Here is a 19,200-nt window from a genome sequence, read left to right on the forward strand (position 1 = left end):
TCGTGTTATATTTAATTATATAATAGTACTTTTTGCTAGTTATATGTACGTTAAACTTAGCTATCTTTTCTTGCTATGATTTAATTTTTAGTAGCTCTATGTTAATGCCATTTGATTATTTCTCTTAGCATCGGTGTTGAGCTATTTGTATCTGAGTTGTAGCTTTTATTATGTGCTACTAAGTGAGTGTACAGTGACTTCATTTGTCTGCTATAACGATCAATTAGGTTGGTCTTCTGATTACTATAAACCGTTCCCTACACAGCATATTCACATGAAGTTACAATTTAAAAGTATAGAAACCTGTGATGAAGCTGAAATTGTATTCCATAATAGTGAATATCAAACATTGTTATTTCCCAACAATGAGCATACGATCCAATTCCATAAATCCCAAACAAAGAAAACAAGTCTCATTTGCCACAACAACGAAAGTAGAAAATCATACGGTTCTTACTCGACATCAAATGATGACAACTTTTTCTTCAGGCCATGCTATAGTGGTACCAATAGCATCCTCCATACACTCAATAGCAGAATTATGCCTCCAAACCTTCTCATCAGGAACCTTCACTACATCAATCCACACACGGACTGCATTATGACCCAAGGGAACAAAATGCACTAACTGCTTTAGGTTGTTTGAAGACCAGCGTCCTTCTGCAACAACCCTATTCTAATCGGTAATGTCCAGCAGTCTGCACTTCTGATCCTCCTTGACAATCCATTTTGGAGAAATATGCTGCATAGTATAAATAATTTGTAAGGGTTACCAAAGGCATCACTGCTAACGATCATAACATATTCTGTAAGTAACAAAAATATTGAAATTTACCTGCTGAGATGAACTTGAAGGAGATTGTGAAAGTGGTTTTGAACTCTTCATAGGAGCTGCTGGAGTGAGTACTTGTGACTGCGTACAAGGAGATGATGTAGCTGGTGCCTCTGTACTTATATCTTCGATTAAAACTCTGTTAAATGGCCATGCTACAAACGACTTCAAAGAGTCATGAAGATTTGAGAGTTCTTCTGTTGGCCGCCAAAGAAATGTCTCAGGTTCATTAACCGCATCCACAAAAAATTTAATGGCATTTGGTCCAAGAGGAAGGCCATTCACCAAAGTTTTGGGATCACCAGTCTGCCAACGGCCTTCAGCAACATGTTTATCATCATTTGATAGCCAATGTAGAAGTTTGCACTTGTTCATGGAAGTTGCATTTGGGCTCTGTTAAACAAAATAAGTCCAATATAGAAAAATATAACTAGATTTAAGAACACTAAAACGTAGAGATCAAATCCTAAGTACAATCAATCAGATTAAGAAAACATTACCTTAGGCGGAATGTCTTCTGGTCCTAACTCCTGCTCAATAGCATCAACACAATCCTGAGGCCACGCAATAGTTTCTCCTACAGCTTGACCAATACTAAACATATTTGGCGCAGGTCTCCAAAGAAATGCATCTCCTTCAAAAGCCGTCTCAACCAACACCTTCACTGAATTAGGGCCTAACGGTACATTGTTGACGAAGTCCATGTGATCAAAAGACAGAATACGACCCTCGGCTACTTTGTATTTAGGGCCAGACCAATCATACATAATGCACTTAGGCTGCAGTTTTTGGTTTACACTCTACAAATATTATTGAAAATAATAGTTAGAATCCGTTAACTTTTCAATACCAAACATCAAAAAATCTCATTATACATTGACACTTACTCTTGGTGCTGAATGTTCACCAACTTCCGAAAATTGATGCTGTAAAATGAGAAGAAATATAATTAGTTACCATTTTTCTTAGACCATTAATCTAATGACACAAACTTGCAGACTTACAGTACTATTCAGTTTTGCAAGAGCATCTTGTAATTCATTGACCTGCTGCTGCAACTGAATTTAGGTCTGTTGCATTTGAGTCACATACTCGCTTTTCATCTGGAAACAAGCATGTTTGGTCATACTCATTCCTCTACCCATTGCCCTTAGGCGTCCAGGATTGTCAGCTCCCAAGATCTGAGCAAGAGTGTCTTCTTTTGGGTTTGATGATGATGATGATGGAGCATCAGACCGAACGAACTCATTTGCCATTTCCTAGTAAATGTTGGACTTATGTTTATAGAGGTAAATTATAATGAAAAACATAGAAGATAGGATCATAAAAGAATGACTTACAATCTTTGCAGCAGCATCCGTGTTCACTGCTGTCCCATCCTTTTAGTTTGTGACTTGACCCACACATTCAGTCTAGTCACTTCATCTGAGCTCTCTTTTCTCTGCGTAATTATAACACACATTCAGTAGCATTAAGAAACCATTGTCAGAACTGGTGTCCAAAATATATTGATAATCACTGACTGACACTTACTAAATCTTTGGCCAATCTAACCATTCCTTTACGGCTACATGTGTGAGGAAATTGCTTACGTCTTTTTTCCTTGTATGAATCACTAACAGCCTATATAAAAGTATTAGCACAGTAAATGTCAAAAATAAATTAAGAAAGAATTACTCAGATGTACTCCAAAAGTTGGTTTATTCCTGATATGTATAAATTTTCTAAAAATTGCTCAGATATTTAGTGTCCTGGGTGTAATTACAATTTACCCCTTGGGTTAATTTTTTATTTTTAATTCTGAAAATATTAAAAAATACACATCAGCTAATGATTCCACGTCATTATTGATAGTTAATGTCTGATTTATATTATTTCACGGCTGAGTTATAATACTTAAGCAAAAACGAAAGGTCTCATAGATTCATATGATGGCTGAGTTATAGTGCTTGGTGGCTGACTTATAATAATAAATAAGCTGAAAGTAAACGTCCGATTTATATTACTTCACGGCTGAGTTATAATACTTAAGGGAAACCGAAAGGTCTCATAGATTCATATGAAGGCTGAGTTAAAATGTTTCGTGGCTGACTTATAACAAGAAATAAAAGTAAACAGCTGAATTTTATTACTTGACGGCTGAGTTATAATACTTAAGGGAAAACGAAAGGTCTCTTAGATTCATATGACGGCTGAGTTATAATGCTCCTTGGCTGACTTATTAACCGTTTCATCATTCCTTGCGTTCAATCTGTAATCATCGAGAACAAGCTTCACAAGCTTATCGTGCGTTGTTTCCACATCTATCTGCACAACTCTACACCCTTTATCATCAGTGTTAAATACATATTTGTGTTTATTTACCCAATTACCAGAAACAACAATTACCGGAATTGGATCCATGAAAAAAAATGAAGAAGAATAAGGAAAATTAATAAGAACAAGGAAAATTAAGGAGTGAAGAACAAGGTGAAGAACAAGGTAAAGAACAAAGTGAAGAAGAAGGTAAAGAACTTTACTTTTGAACCAGGTGAAGAAGATGGAAGTCGAAAAAACCACGTTTCGTATTTCCGGAGAAGATGATGACATGGAATGATGACATGGATGATGCGTCCGAAGTGGCAAGTCAGCAACCAAACGAACATGTAAATCAGCCTAATTAAATCAGCCATCAAACAAGATTATAACTCAGCCGCAACATGAATAATATTATAGTAATTAAAAAGCAAAAAAATGGCTGCCATATTCAGCCGCTTAATCAACTCAAAATTTGTAACTCAGCCGTATCGTTTAATAAGTCAGCCGTAACTGAATGATATTCTAGTAATTATTTTTTTGCTACTAAGTTAGCCGAAAATGGCTGAATTGTCTGATAAGTCAGCTTATGACGGTTGAGTTATAGTGTTTAACCATAACTCAGCCTTAACACATCTCACAAGTCAGCCGTTGTTCATAACTCAGCCAGCCGGAAAAAGTTAATTCAGTTGTGTCGTAGTGATAACTCAGCCAAAATTTTGACAACTCAACCATCGGGTGAAAACTCAGCCGTCCTTACGGCTGAGTTATAGCATAACTTAGCCAGATTTCATTTAGTCAGCCGTAACGCTTGGCTGAGTTATGCTCTAAGTGAGCCGTCAGCTCTTACTTAAATGTTTTTTCCATAAATTAGCCGCAACTAAACTGTAACTCAGCTGTGATTACCTCTGTAACGCGTTACGGCTGAGTTATTTAATACACGTCAGCGATTTCTTACGTGGCGTCTGACGTGGCAATGGCATTTTTATAATTACGTTTTTCCTATAACACAAAACAATGACACGCTGGGTATTTTGAAAATATCCAAAATATCCTAGTAATAAAAAAAAGATTTGTTGGTTCTCGTAATATTACCTAATTTGGAGTACATCTGAGTAAATCTCCCATAAATTAATTACAAGTTAGTACCTTAAACTCTTGACTAGTCATCTCTTTGACAAACTTCCTCCACTCTGCCATAGGAATATTGTCTGGCCGCAGCTTCATTCTTTCTACGTTGTTCTGAGCTTTTCTAATATGATTAACCAAACGTGACTTAGAGGCCCTCCATAAACATCTCATCTGCTTCATAACAGCCGCTTTCTCATATTCTCCGTCTAGTTCAAACCGTATCTACAATAACGTTAAAAAAAAAGTTAAGAGTACTTAGAGCAAATTAATTGTAAATGTGACTGAAATTAAATTAGCTTAACAGATTTCCATAGAACTTTCTTCAGCTCCTCACCAATTTTTCTCCAATCATCTATCACAACAGGAACATGTTCTCTTACCAAGGGACCTAAGTAGGAAGACAACTTAACCGATCCTTCTCCACACGGTTCTCCAAATTCAGTGAACTGTACTCTTATTCATGTATTAGGATCCTTGGAAATATCTTTCATCTTTGTTGGTCCTCTTTATTTTTTATGCTGGGGCGGAACCATATCAGTAGCCTCCTCAGAGACAGCAGCGGACTCTTTCTCGGCTCCTTGTTTTGTATCATCCTTATCAGCTTCATACACAACCATATGGCTATCGAGAACAGTTTGAGGTTGTGGTTCATCAAAGCTGTGTGTCTTGAGGCTGCGTGTCATGTGGATATATGGTGCCAACAAATTCAGGGTCTTCTTATTGTACGTTGGTCTTCCTTTTCCTTGCACCCTTTCTTCCCTTACACCCCATCACAATCCTTCTGTAAAACTCAAAGGGAAACTCAAATATGGACTCAAAGGCAGACCAAGTATCCAATAAAAAAAACATAACAATCATCCGAAGCCAATCACTATCCCCTTTTAAAAAAACAGAAAATGAACGCAATCACACAAAAATTCCTTCACAATCATCTCTGACATTTTGAGCCTCATCTGCTACGTCTTCTAGAGTCATGTCAATATCCGAAGGTAATGGTCCAACATCTGCATATCCATCTTTCACATTCTCATCACTGTATCTTCTAGATGGACCTTTCAAAACTACATACCAACTAGATTCATCATTCTCCCTGGAGTAAAATATTTGTCTCGCTTGAGAGGCTAAAATGAATGGGTCCTTTGCAAATGACATTTGGCTCTGATTCATATTAACCAGCGTAAAGCCATCTTCTACCTTAACACCGTAACCTTTAACAGCCCACTGACACTGGAATATTGGAACGTAGAAGACATTGTAGTCTAACAAGATAATATCAACTATTCTGCCATAGTATGATACAACATCTACCACTTTTGTTGTGTCCCTTGCACTAGATCTACACATTGCTGTTGCCTCATAGTAAACCCCAATATTCTGACTTAGCCTATGCACTGACTTTGTATGAAACCGCAGGCCATTCACAATGTAGCCTGTATAATATCTAGATATACTGCATGGACCATAAGCCAACCACTTAAGTGTCTCGTCCTTATCTTCAGAATCAAGAGGTATCTAACAATTCTAAAAAAAAAGGTCAACTAAACTACTAATTAAATAACAACAAAAAAAGACAAATATAGTATAACATGCCTGTTGCTTTAGCCACATTGGGAAATTTTGAGTGTGCATACTCCATAAATAACTTGCATCACGTCTACATCTACCATTTGAGTCTTGTAGATGCTGTAAATGAGCACTTTCATATAATCAAGAAACAAGAAAATTCATCAGAAACAATTACTGTAAGAATAAATAATGTACAACGTAATAAGAAAAACTTACTCAATGTAAGATTCCAGCATAGCCGTGTTATGTATTACATCAAGGTGAGCTATTTTTCTATCCATATCAGTGAGAGTGAATGAGGTTCCAGCTGATATAGGTAAAAGTCCCAAAATAAAAATTCAAGGGAATGACCCGGGAAGGACTCAAAAAGAAAGAAGATGTAAAACAAAGAAGGACGACCGGAGGAAGTCCGAGAAAATATTCGTGAGACGGGGAATGGCCGAGCCAAGACTGGAGTGACCGGAGGTGAGATCAAGGCCTTAAGATCGATCAAAAATTAATGGTTTATGCAGAAACGGCATCTGCAGAAGAATCGGATAAATACCGAGGAAGAATACCGAGACGTCCAAGAGATGTTGGGGTAATGTCCGGGAAAAGATCAAGATGACCGAAGAAAATCGAGAAGTTCGAGGAGGGTCGAGAAAATTGTCCGAGGAGTCCAGAAAGGTTGTCGAAGAAATATCGAGAGACCGACAATATCCGAGAGACCAAGAAAAGTTGTCCGAGAGCTATCGGGAGAACCGATACTGTCCGGGAAATGTCGAGAAGGGCATCTGAGCAAGACTGAGGAAGACCAAGGATTGCCGAGAAATGTCAGACGAGAGACGGGTTTTGACGAGAAACGTCGATCGATCTGATAAAAGCAAGAAGTTCTTCTTTTATCAAAAATCGCCTAAGTAAAGAGAAGAAGTGGATGATTAATTTAATCAAGAAGGAGTTAGTGGAGTTAGTGGGTTATTAATTTAATCAAGAACAAGTTAGTGGAGTTAGTGGGTTATTAATTTAATCAAGAAGAGTTGGTGGGCTTAGTGGAGGATTAAAGAAATCAAAGGAGGAGATAGTGGAGTTTAGTGGCCAAGTGTTGGAGTTAAACACTCACAAGTGTTAAGTCGCATGCACTAAGAAGAAGGTTTGTGCTTCATGCATTGGCTAAATTCACCGCCCAAGACCTCTATAAATAAAGAGCATTCGACCTCAATTTGGTGTTTTCTCTCATTCTCTCTAAAACACTTAAACACAAAAGTTTTCTTCTCTCAAGTCGAGAGAGAGAGAGAGAGACGAAAGAGAGAGATTGTCGAGAGAAAACAAGAGAGAGATCCACGAGAAATCCTACTTGTATCAAGAAAGATATTATCGATGAAGAACCAGAGTTTGTGTCGAAGAGATCACCGAGAAAATACGGTGATAGTGTCGAGGGAGATTACCGAGAGATCAACGACGGGTGTGTCAAAGAAGAAGACCGAGAGGAGAAGCGGTTTACGATCGGGAGAAAACCAAGAGGCGAGACGCGGTTTTTGATCGAGTAAAGTTGAGAACGAGAACAGTCGAAGAAGCGGGAAGCTATCGACGTGAAGACTGTCTGATCGAGTGGTGCGGTGAAGTCCGGTAATCATCGACGCGTGAAAAGGTGAGTTCTGTGGTAATTGTGTGTTGCATGTAGACTAGATTCAAGGTAGAATCAGTTAAATTGTTGCATGCATAAATGTGGTAGGATTCATGCTAGATTCATGTTAAAATTACATCGAATTTGAGCTAGGAATCACCATGCAAGATCGCGTATGAATTTGGATGCATTTAAGTAAATTGGATATACTTAAAATCGGGACAAGGGATATTGCATGCGGTACAAGAATTGAAGTTGTTTAGCAATATTATTTGCTCTAAACCGGTTGCGTGCATAAATAAAACTTGGTAAAGTTCATTTGAAATATTATCGTATAAATTCGTGTGAGGTTAACTTAAATGCTTAAACAAGTTTTAAAGGGTTTAAATGGTTAACTCAAATGAACTTGCATGCTTAATTGGAATAAGAGGATTTAAGAGTTTAAATCAAATGGCCTGCATGCATAATTTGGACTTAAGGATTTAAACGGTTAAATCAATTCGGTTGCATGCCTATTAGAACTTGTTGCATTGATTTTTGCTTAAGTTGCTTAATTTGGTTGCATGCATGTAGAATAATCTTAAGTTGCTTGATTTGTGTTTCTTGCTCCTTGTTGATTATTGCATGTGGCAATCTTGATTGATTTTTTGCTATGTGCATGATTTATCAATGCTCGAATTAGTGTTGTGTGTTTTATTTTAGCTTAGCCTCTTGAAATTTGTTCTCGAGTCTTAGCTAGAATAGTGAGTCGATTTTCTGTTCCAAAAGCGGTTGTCACGCGTGAGTTCCCGACGACCACTCACGCGGGACACTGTCACGGCTAGCTAGCTACTAGCGTGACCGCTACATGACGATGTAGCATAATTGTGGGTTCTTGCTGGTGACCTTTGTGTTCTCGGCATGGGGAATGGTACGGAACGGAACAGATTATCGAGGGCTCTTAGGTGAAAAGAGTCTAGGGTATTTCAAGCGATTCTTGTAGTATTCTAGATGTCTTTGTTTGTTTGGTAGGCGGAGGAGTCTAGGGTAATTCAAGTGTCCCTTGTTTTATTCTAGATTGTCCTTGCGAGTTGCGTATGAGTCAAGAGTCTAAAGTGTTCTTTAGTCATCTTGTAAGGTGTATAGCGAGTCTAGATTGTCGAGTCAAGTTGTATTGATCTAACCTCTCTCGCTTGTGTGTGGTTTAAATTGCTTCCGCTATTGTTTTCGTTGCGTAGCTTTGATAACTTGCTAAGTTTGTTTTACTTGCTTGTTTTCTTGCTCACCGGGGTAGTCGGGTTGGGGAAAGTAGAATTCCTGTTTAGGAGAAAGGGGTACCCAGGCTCACTGAGTAATCTTAGATTACTCATGATTTTATTTTGGTCTTGCAGAGAAGCCTAAGTGAGTCTAGAGCTGGAGCAAACGTTAGGGGTACCGGATAGGGTTTTTCTTGTGTTCTTTTTAAAACCCTATATTTTTCTTAAACAATTACTGTAAAACTTTCCGACTATCTTTATATATTGCTTTAATGATTTATTTACAATGTAATATTTTGTTAAAGTAATATATTCGGTTTTGAGGAAAACATGGCAAGTTGCAAATGATACTCGGCCTTGTCCGGGCTAACACAACGCACCAGGCCACAAGGGTTGCAAAGCCTAAGTAACCTCGGTTGCGGGTGGAGTTGTGCCAGGGAGGACTGGTCGGAAAGTCTGCAGCTTCCGTCCCTCGACCGGATCACCTCGGTACAATTCTGCAAGTAGCGTCCCGTGGCTGTCCGATGGCCTTCGTGGTCATAGAACGGTTCGGGGGCGTTACAGGAGTGGCTCTCATACTCAGTGTTCCTCTCCTCTTTTTCTTCTACATTTGTTGTCGTCTTCAAGAAATCATAGCAGAACTCCATGCATTCTTCTGCTAGATAGGACTCAGCTATACATCCCTTCTGGTATTGTTGGGTTTCTAACATAGTCTTTCAATACTTTCATGTACCTGTTTGTAATGAACACCAAATAGGTAAGCAATAAGTCCAATTAGATTCACTAATTTAGTTCTTGAGAATAAAACTAAAATAAAAAAAGGACACTACCTCTCAAATAGATACATCCATCAGAAATGGACAGGACAAGCTAGTCGGGCTTCTCTTCCTAGATGCACACACAAGTGCACCATAATGTCAAAGAAACTAGGTGGCCAAAATCTTTCAAACATGCATAGAGTCTCCACAATTTCTGTTTCCATTATTTAAAGTTGTTCCATATCAATCACTCTTTGGCACAATACGTTGAAGAATGTGCATAGGTGGAAAATGACTATTCTAAGACCCTTAGGTAGTAAACCTCTAACAGCAACTGTAGCAGTTGTTGCATGAGGACGTGGTAATCATGAGATTTGAGTCCCATCACTTTACACTCGTCTAATGATACACAAGTAGATATGTTAGAGCAATAGCCATCCGGACCTTTAAAGTCAAAGAGCCGCTTGATATGCTCAAATTTACCCTAGAGCTACTCTCTCAAATTAAGAGATCAATTGTAGTACTTAGGGATCGAATCCACAAGAACTCTAGATTCACACAATAGATTTAATAATCTTTTAATTATGCTAAACAGAAATATTTTAATTAAATTGCAAGATTAGATGTAAATTCAGAAGGATTAAACGCTAGGCCTAGGGAAATTCTCAGGAAATCATGTAAAATCAGATCAATTAATTAAACAAGCAGGATTCAACATTTAAGCACCGTTCTTGAACTCTAAACACAATTATAAAATAAATCAGTTCTCACTGCAAATATTATCTAAGTTTTAAAACCAGAAAATCCAAATCTCTTTGCAAAATTCAAGTTAAAAACCAGCATTAAAATCAAGTTTAGATAAGTTCACAAAATCACTAATTCAAATCTCTTTGTAAAAAGTAATTTTGCTCACCAAAGGTTTTTGTCAGGAAAATCAATTATATTCTCATATCAATCAATAATCCTAAGATCTAAATCCAGATGACTAATCAAAGATCTAGCATTAAGAACAACCTATGGTGAAGAACAAGAAAGATAATGAATCCTAAATTAACAGATCTAACAATCCATGAAATCCCTAATGAGAAACCCTAAACCTAACAAGCAGATCTACTCAGACATAATTGTAAGAACACAAATCATGAATAAAATAGATAGCATTAAGAGATTAAAAGAAGAAGAAAATGAGTTCTGAATCTTCTCTGAAGGAGTCTTGAATCTTCTCTCCAAAAAGCTCTCTAAAAATCTCTCAGGGTTTTGCTCTCAAAAGTTGCAGGGAAAAATAAAGCTTAGGTCTAAACAATGACCATAAAAATCCTATTTATATTCCTAAACACGGCCAGGGACCAATGATGCAAATATGGAAGACTTTGGGGCAACTTTGTAAATCTTCAAAACTTGTGGGAAAACTTCCAATTCTTCTTGTGGATACTGCATCGATCGACACATCACTTGCATCGACCGATGCAAGTCTCTGAACTTCGTCTCCCAACTTTGTAGCTCAACCTCAATGCTTGATTATGCTCCAAATCCTCCTATTTAGCTCCATTAAGCTCACATCCATGCTAAATCCTATAAAGACTCAAAAAGACTCTAAAAACACCAAAAAGACTCTATAGATAAGACTTATATCATGGCTAAAAACACCTAAAAACCATGATATATCAACTCCCCCAGACTTAGCTTTTGCTTGCCCTCAAGCAAAACATAAACTTAGCCCTGTGAAAGAGGTTTGAAAACGCAGGAACTCATTTTCTTTTTAATGTAATGCCATGATCATCCAAACATTAATCCACATGCTTAGCAGATAAATCCAAATCGAACCACCATGTACTTCTCCGTTGATTTTCATAGCATCCCAAATTCAAACCAAATTCCACTACTTCCTCCATAAAGCTTTCGTCGGTGAGTCTTATCAATTTGATCAATTTCAAGAACCTTCTAGACTCATTCCCGTACAATACCATAACAAGCAAGACATGTGGTACTCTTTCTCTCCCCCAGACTTATTCTATTTATTCTTCCTTAGAGCTTTATTTTTATATTATCTTTTTTTTTTCTTCAAAGGTGTAAGCGAGTACCGGGGTCATTGGTAATTTACCTACCCCTCGCTTCTAAGCTTTGTGTGATCATTTGACTCAAGAGTAGAATAATGGGATCACAGGTAATTTACCTAACCCTCTAAACTTATCAAAATCATCTCATCTTTTATTCTTCTTTTCTTTACAAACCTCTCAGGAAAAATATTTTAAACTTAAATAAGGGAGAGGAGTACCAAAATTTTTCCTTTCTGAAGTCTTACTTGTCAGGTATGAACAAGGAGTCAAGCTCTATGAATATCAATCTCCTTGATGAGGTAAAAAGAAAAGTACAGAATTACCTCAAGCTTTTATGGATTCTGTTGGAAATTTGGATGTCTCTGGTTCACTGATCAGCCATTGGATTTTTTTATTAGTCAGATTTGTGGATTCAATCTGCAGCATTAATCAACCAAGGCAGTACACTAAAAAGAAAAATCATAGTTCCCAACAAAATTTTGACTCAATAAAACCATTTTTTTTTTACTCTCAAAAAATAAAAATGTAGTTAGTAACTGCCTCCCCCAGACTTAAACAACACTGTCCCCAGTGCTATCAAGTAAGAGATTGGCGAATAAAATAAAAATAAATGAAAATCAAAAGAAAAATGAAAAAGAAAATCCTACCAGTGGGTTGCCTCCCACTAAGCGCTTGTTTTCAGTCATTAGCTTGACTGTGTCGGATCTCAGGCATCTGGTGGATTGGAACAGGGCAGTGAATGCTTCCGAGAGAATGTCCTCTTCATCCAAGGTGGTGTGTAGGCAGTATGTGCATGAGATCTGCCAAGGATGTGAGGAACAGGACCAGGACGGGAATGAGGTATGGTTGGCTTCCTTTTAAGTCCTGCAAAATCATCAACAGAAGAAACAAGCGCACTACGATAATCTCGTGGCTTGGTTAACTGCACAACAGTTTTTGTACCTTTCAAATTCTTATTGATGAATGGAGAAGGTTTAGGAGAAGGAGAAGCATACCTTGGCCTTACCTGTGGGTTCTGGACTGTGGAATGGTGAGATTTCAGCTTGACAACTGGTCTAGGACTTGCAGCTAAAGAACCAACTCGAGAATCTGTGGTTTTGGACAAGTCTGAACTGTCTCTGGAAGGAGTGTCGATCGATGCAACAGCTGCATCGATCGATGCTTGGTCTTCAATTCGTGTTTCTTCAACGATTCTGCAACTAACCTCTGAAATCCGTGTTTCCATCATAAAAACGTCATCTACCAGCGACTTGTCATGCATCAGAACCTCATCATGATCTCTAGTACTGATTAGATGATCTCCACTCCAATCTTCAAGCTCAACAACTTGCTTGCTCACTTTCTCAACAGTCTCCAACTCTTTGACATACCCAGCAGTAATGTCTTCATGAAGCTCTATGATCAGATTATCATTAGAAACAACCTCCACAGAAAATGTCTGACCATCTATAGTGGGAGCTCTTCTCAGCTTGTCCATCTCAAAGTTCATGACCAAATCATCCACATTCAGAGATATGTGTCCTTTCTTAACATCAATGATGGCACCAGCTGTAGCCAAGAATGAGCGTCCTAAGATGAGAGGATCACTTGGCTTTTTGTCATATTCCAGCACCACAAAGTCAGTGGGAATCATGCAATCTCCAATCTTGATTGGAATATCTTCTAAGACACCTTCAGGAATCCTTCTAGACCGATCAGCTAAGATAAGAGATATCTTAGTTGGCTTGAAATCTGTCATCCCAAGTCTCACAACAACAGAATGTGGCATTAGGTTAATACTAGAGCCAAGATCACAAAGTGAGTGAGGAAACCTTCCTGTAGAGATAGAGCAATCTAACACAAAACTTCGAGGATCTGGTAACTTCTCTGCAATCTTACTCTGAATCACTGCACTCACTTCCTCAGAGACAACAACCTTCTCTTTCCTCTCTTTCTTCCTCTGAGCAGGCTGGTTCAACAAAATTGAGCTGACATCCTTGGTAAGCAAAGCTCCTTCCTCAGGGCTCAAACCATTAGTGACCATCCTCTTCACATATCTCTTAATACTAGGAGAAAACTTGACAGCATCAATCAAAGGCATCTCTATCATCACCTTATCCATCATAGCCTTGCATCTAGCTTCTTCAATCTCTTGTTTAGATCTCCTAGGCTTAGGAAAATAAACCTTAGGCTTGTACACTCTCTCAGCAGCTGGAATCGGAGCTTTCGTAACTCCCTTCTCGGTCTCGACGTTACATCGGTCGATGCTGTCTCGCAAAGTCAACCCTTCTACGACCACCGAGGGTTGCGTCGACCGATGCTTAGCAGCTGCATCGGTCGATGTTGGATCAAGTGACGTATCTTCGTCTCCTTCCTTCACCAAAATCGCATTACAAGCATGCTTGGGGTTCTCAGTTCTTCTAGAAAGAAGTTCCTCTTGTCTTTTAACAGACCCAGCAGTCTGAATCACTTGATTCTCCAGCTTCTTGACATGAGTATTCAATGCATCAAACTTCCCAGTCAGCTCAGTGTATACATAATCAATCTTCCCATTGAAGTCTACTGTTAACTTCTGTTGACCTTCCAAAATCTGTCCAATCATTGATTCCATCTTGCTCTCTGAATTGGGTGGAGGGAGGGGTTGGTAAGAAGAAGATCCATAGTTCCTTGTGAAATTGCTGTTTGGATTTCCTGTGAAGGACTTCTTCTGACCAAATCTCTGATTTTGATACACAGCTCCATACACATAGTTGACATCTGCTTCTGTAGTCTCTGGCTTTGGCTCAAAAATCTCAACATCTTCAGCAAAATGGACAGACTTCTTTCCCACAAGAAGGTTATGCACTGCATCCAACTTAGCATTCACTGCAGCAAACTGATTTGAATCATGGCCTTCATGTGCTCTCTTCCGCTCTAAGTCTGCATTCTTGGTACTGTTGCTTGATGATAGCCTTTCTATCAACTTTTCAGCGTCATCTGGGTACCTTGTCTTGAAGTTCCCATCACTAGCAGCATCCAAAGCCATCTGATACCTCCAATCAATACCACTGAAGAAGATACTAATCAACTGCACCTCTGAGAACCCATGATACGGACAATCTCTCTGGTATGGTTTGAATCTTACCCAAGCAGCTTTGTAAGATTCAGCAGGTCCTTGTCTAAAGGTAGAGAGCTTGATCTTCAGCTCATCAGACATCGCATCATCATAGAAGTAATTCAAGAATGCCACCTTGATGTCATGCCAGGTCGTGAGAGATCCTGGTTTCAGTTGCCTTAGCCAATGAGAAGCTTCCCCAGCAAGAGAGTAGGGGAAAAGCTTGCAGTAGAGGTAGTCCTCAGTGACTCCATTAGCCTTGATGCTTGTGACTATGTCTTCAAAGTGCTCAATGTGGTCTAGAGGCTTCTCATGTGGAAGGTTTTGGAATGGCCTTTGTCCAACAAGAGAGAAGTAGGCAGGCTTCAGCTCAAAATCATTCCTTGGAAATGGAGGAGGGACAATTGCGGAACGGTTCTCATAGTATAAGTCTGGCCTGTTGAAGTCCGCAAGAGTCTTGACAAGTTCTCCATTGTTGTCCCGTCGCCTCTGAACATTCTCCGCATCGGCTCTGGCATTGCATCGATCGACACCAGCATTGCGTTGGTCAATGCCTTCCTAGTTGCGTCGATCGACGCCATCGTTGCGTCGATCGACGCCATCTGCATTCCCATCGGCCACGACGAGTTCTTCCTGAATAACCCGTCCTTCAGCATTAAGTTTCTGTCCTTGCTCGTTGTACACATTACCCTCTTGATCCTTCAAAACCCCATCCTCATCAGGTCTCAATATGATTGTATTGGCCATCTTCACTGACTTGGCTGCTTTTGTGTTTTCACGCTCTAGTTGTCCTAACTCTTGGTTTGTAAGCTTCACAACTGGACCAGTAGGATTTTTTCTGGTGCTAGGCTTAGGCATGTACCTGAAACACACAAGAGAAAAGAAACAAAAGCGTGTGAGTAAAATAGAAAAAGAAAAATTTAGACAAAATCAAAGACTTTAATCTAATGGTGAATCAAAACAGTCCCCGGCAACGGCGCCAAAATTTGATATGCTCAAATTTACCCTAGAGCTACTCTCTCAAATTAAGAGATCAATTGTAGTACTTAGGGATCGAATCCACAAGAACTCTAGATTCACACAATAGATTTAATAATCTTTTAATTATGCTAAACAGAAATATTTTAATTAAATTGCAAGATTAAACACAAAAATAAAAGAGATGTAAATTCAGAAGGATTAAACGCTAGGCCTAGGGAAATTCTCAGGAAATCATGTAAAATCAGATCAATTAATTAAACAAGCAGGATTCAACAATTAAGCACCGTTCTTGAACTCTAAACACAATTATAAAATAAATCAGTTCTCACTGCAAATATTATCTAAGTTTTAAAACCAGAAAATCCAAATCTCTTTGCAAAATTCAAGTTAAAAACCAGCATTAAAATCAAGTTTAGATAAGTTCACAAAATCACTAATTCAAATCTCTTTGTAAAAAGTAATTTTGCTCACCAAAGGTTTTTGTCAGGAAAATCAATTATATTCTCATATCAATCAATAATCCTAAGATCTAAATCTAGATGACTAATCAAAGATCTAGCATTAAGAACAACCTATGGTGAAGAACAAGAAAGATAATGAATCCTAAATTAACAGATCTAACAATCCATGAAATCCCTAATGAGAAACCCTAAACCTAACAAGCAGATCTACTCAGACATAATTGTAAGAACACAAATCATGAATAAAATAGATAGCATTAAGAGATTAAAAGAAGAAGAAAATGAGTTCTGAATCTTCTCTGAAGGAGTCTTGAATCTTCTCTCCAAAAAGCTCTCTAAAAATCTCTTAGGATTTTGCTCTCAAAAGTTGCAGGGAAAAATAAAGCTTAGGTCTAAACAATGACCATAAAAATCCTATTTATATTCCTAAACACAGCCAGGGACCAATGATGCAAATATGAAAGACTTTGGGGCAACTTTGTAAATCTTCAAAACTTGTGGGAAAACTTCCAATTCTTCTTGTGGATACTGCATCGATCGACACATCACTTGCATCGACCGATGCAAGTCTCTGAACTTTGTCTCCCAACTTTGTAGCTCAACCTCAATGCTTGATTATGCTCCAAATCCTCCTATTTAGCTCCATTAAGCTCCCATCCATGCTAAATCCTATAAAGACTCAAAAAGACTCTAAAAACACCAAAAAGACTCTATAGATAAGACTTATATCATGGCTAAAAACACCTAAAAACCATGATATATCACCGCTTACAGAAGTTTTTCTTTTCTGACTTTGACAAAGACCAAGGACCTGCGGGAAGTAGTGTCCTTTTCCCCTGAGCTTTTGGATGCAAATCCTTCCTAATACCAAGAGTTTCGAGGTCCTTCCTAGCTTTTAATCCATCCTTTGTATTGCCACAATGTAACAATGTGACAATCAAGCTTGCAGCCACATTTCTCTCCACATGCATCACGTCTATGTTATGTCTTACCGGGAGCTCCTTGTCAAGACAAAGCATATAAGAGAGCAATCAGTTGAAAGTCATATACAAGTGATCACAATGGAAAATCTATAAGTATTTTACAGTATAAACATACCTTCCAATAAGGCAATGTGAAGATTGATCTTTTCTTCCATCTAGGTAACTCCTCTTCATCTTTTTCTGCTAAGTCTTCTTCTTCATCATCAGATGCACTGTCTTCATCTTCGTTATCAGATGGTATGTCACAAGCAGCTCTAGATCTCTTTTTCCCAGTCCCTTTTCTATTACCAAAATCATTCTTGTAGTTTCTCAGTAGTAAAGAAATCTTTCTACCTGTGAGTATCCTTCCCTTTGTTCCATGCTCTGCTTTACCATCAAACCAACTCTTCTTTCCTCGAAAACTATGTAACAGAGACAAACTTTTTCGGTGGCACATATATACATGCTTCCTACTATCACTCAACCACAAACTATCTGTGTGCTTTCCACATATAGGACAACCCATCTTACCCTTTACTTTACAACCAGCAAGATTTCCGTATGCTGGGAAATCACTTATGGTCCAAGACAGGATCGCCCTCAACGTAAAAGTTGTCTTACTAAATGCATCGTAAGTTATCTCGCCTTTAGACCACAAATGATTTAAATCTTCTATAACAGGTTCTAAGTAAACATCTATACTATTATCAGGTTGGTGCGGTCCAGGAATCAACAAACTAAGCATGATGTTTTCCTCCTTCATACATAAGTCATGAGCCATGTTATAATTAACAAGCAACACAGGCCAACTACTGTATCGGCTGTTCTTCATGTTGAAGAAGTTAAACCCATCAGTAGAGAGCCCAAGTTACAAGTTCCTCTGCTCAGCTGCGAAAGAAGGATACTTGTCATTCATTGACTTCCATGTCACAGAGTCTACTGGATGGCGCAATTTCCCGTCAGTGCTTTTGTTACTGAAATGCCATCTCAAATCCGCAGCCACTTTCTCCGATCTGAACATCCTTTTCAGACAAGGGATTATTGTAAAGTACTTCAAAACCTTATGTGGAACACCCTTCTTGACTTCCCCAGTGTGCATGTTGGTCTTCAATCTTGAAGACTTGCATTTTGGACAAGTATCAACCTTCTTCAGCTTCTTTCTGAATAAGCATCAGTCGTTCACACAAGCATGAATCTTTTGATATCCCATATCAAAAGATTTCAGAAACTTCTTGACGTCATAGGTTGATGTGTGCAGTATATTGTCTTCAGGTAACATTTTTGGTAAAGTTTCCAGTAAATCATCGAAGCTCTTGTCTAGCCAGCCATTCTGAGTTATTATCCGAAATAGTGTAATTGTAGCTGATAGCTTGCTATGATTCACACACGTTGGATATAATGGCATTTCAGCTTCTGCAAGTTTTGCTATAAACTCATCTTCTTGCCTATCCTCACCCTCAGCAGCCTAACATAAATCTGAACCCTTACAAGCTAAATCTTCATCAGACCATTTAGCAGCTTCGTATAAACCCAAAATCTCAGCATTCCACACTCTATCTTGACCTTCTACTAAACCAACAAAGTTATCTTCTCCATGGTGAAACCAATCAGTACGTCTCTTCTAAGCCTCATCCATTCCATTTATAACTAAATGAGACACAACCTCGTTGCATGTATGGCGCTCTAAATTGCGGCATCCGGCGCATGGACAAATTATCTTTCCATTAACTGCTAATATGCCACTAACAGCTTTAACAAAACATTGAGCACCACTCTCATATGCAGAATCAACTCTTGAGTTCATGTAAGAGAAAAGTATAAGAAAAAGACATAAGTATCACAACACTAGTCCAAATGCATAAATAAAACACTTTTAACAAGTATACTTACCTGCATAAATGCAGCCATGCCGTGTCCAACATTTTTCTTAACAATCCTAGTTAGGTCCCTTGACATAGTTCAAACGGTATAGGATACAAGCAACAATAACCACAAGTTAAACATATTTCCTACAATCAATCACAGAGACACTGCAACTACAAAAGGATACAAAAGGCCAAGAAATCGATAGATGTGTCTAACCTCTATAGTGATTGTATTTTTCCCCCAAAATCTGAGAACCCACACATGTTAACAAGAAGCTGTAATTATTGTCCAAATACAACAACCAACGAAACACACTGCTGTGTATTGCTACTATGGACTCACTTTCAACTCACCTGAAGACCTTGAAAATCTTGGATTGA

General features: G+C 38.4%; 2 pseudogenes; both read right to left on the bottom strand.

Moving 5' to 3' along the window:
- Positions 1–463: 463 nt before the first annotated feature.
- On the bottom strand, positions 464–4,803 carry LOC147919330 (uncharacterized; annotated as a pseudogene).
- Positions 4,804–5,164: 361 nt separating this feature from the next.
- On the bottom strand, positions 5,165–18,876 carry LOC147919331 (uncharacterized; annotated as a pseudogene).
- Between the last annotated feature and the right edge of the window lie 324 nt (positions 18,877–19,200).

This window comes from Camelina sativa, chromosome 20 (assembly GCF_030686135.1).
Source record: "Camelina sativa cultivar CO46 ecotype springtype chromosome 20, ASM3068613v1".
Taxonomy (NCBI): Eukaryota; Viridiplantae; Streptophyta; class Magnoliopsida; order Brassicales; family Brassicaceae; genus Camelina; species Camelina sativa.